The sequence below is a fragment of the Elephantulus edwardii genome, unplaced genomic scaffold (assembly GCF_000299155.1).
Source record: "Elephantulus edwardii isolate Elephantulus edwardi_28Jun2011 unplaced genomic scaffold, EleEdw1.0 scaffold00007, whole genome shotgun sequence".
Taxonomy (NCBI): Eukaryota; Metazoa; Chordata; class Mammalia; order Macroscelidea; family Macroscelididae; genus Elephantulus; species Elephantulus edwardii.
In genome coordinates, this window is record NW_006399757.1 from 18,994,652 (window position 1) to 18,996,135 (window position 1,484).

A 1,484-nucleotide genomic window follows, 5' to 3' on the forward strand; every position below is an offset into this window, starting at 1 on the left:
GAGAGGTCCCTAACAGCAGACTTTCCCATCGCAATATGTTTTTTGATTTCCTGGCTGCTAGTGCCAAGAATGTTGACCATGGAGCCAAGCAAACTGAAGCTGTGAACAATCTCAATCTCTTCACCATCCATCCTGATGCTACCATTTGGTCCACTGGTGAGAATCTTTGTCTTCTTGACATTGAGCCTCAATACATACTGAACGCTGCAGTTCTTGACCCTCTGCAACAAGTGCATGAGGTCCTCCTCAGTTTCAGCAAGCAGGGTTGTGTCATCTGCATAATGCAGATTGTTAATACTTCTTCCACCAATACTGACACCACACTTCTCCTCATAGAGCCCAGCCTCTGGGATAATCTGCTCTGCATACATGTTGAAAAGATATGGAGATAGGACACATCCCTGGCGTACACCCTTCCCAGTTTTGAACTATGCAGTGTTACCCTGCTCTGTTCTGACGACTGCCTCTTGGTCCAAGTATAGGTTTTACATTAGCACGATTAAATATTCTGGGATTCCCATTCTTCTCAGAGTCAGCCACAGTTTGTAATGATCCACACAGTCAAACGCCTTTGCATAGTCAATGAAACACAGATAGACATTCTTCTGGTATTCCCTGATTTCAGCTAAGATCCATCTAACATCAACTACAATATCCTTAGTACCACAACCCTTTCTAAACCCAGCCTGGACTTCTGGCAGTACTCTGCTGATGTACTGTTCCAGTCGTTTTTGGATAATCTTCAGTAGAATCTTGTTTGCATGTGAAATCAATGATATTGCTCTGTAGGTCCGCACTCAGTTGGGTCACCCTTCTTTGGAATGGGAACTAATATAGATCTCTTCCAGTCAGTTGGCCAAGTGGTTGTTCTCCAGATTTCTTGGCACAATTTGGTGAGCACATCCAGGGCAGCATCTGTTAGCTGAAATATGTCAATAGGTATACCATCTATTACTGGGGTCTTACTTTTTGCTATTTCCTTCAAAGCAGCTTGAATTTCTTCCTTCATCACTGTAGGCTCTTGCTCAAATGTTATTTCACTAAATTCTTCTGTATCTGCCAATTCCTTTCGATACAATGATTCAGTATATTCCTTCCATCGTCTTTTAATACCTCCTGGATCATTTAATATTCTGCCCAAAGCATCCTTGATTATGCAACTCTAGGTTTGAATTTGTTCTTCAGTTCCTTGAGCTTAAGAAATGCTGAAAAAGTTCGGCCCTTTGATTTTCCGATTCTAGCTCCTCACACATTTCATTGTAATATTTTGCTTTGTCATTCCTTGCTGCCTTTTGGAATCTTCTGTTCAACTCTTTAGTATATTGAATTCTTCCCTGTGCTTTGGCTTCTCTATGCTCCAGTGAGTGCAATCTTCAGAGTTTCTTCTGACATCCATTTTGGTCTTTTCTTCCTCTTCTGTCTTTGTAATGACTGTTTGCACTCTTCCTGGATGATACAGTTGACATCCTCACGCAACTCATCTG

General features: G+C 41.8%; 1 protein-coding gene across 1 annotated transcript in view; it reads left to right on the forward strand.

Moving 5' to 3' along the window:
- Positions 1-1,484, forward strand: part of LOC102855820 (histone deacetylase 9-like) — a 297,314-nt gene that overhangs the window by 65,418 nt on the left and 230,412 nt on the right. The window lies entirely within an intron of this gene.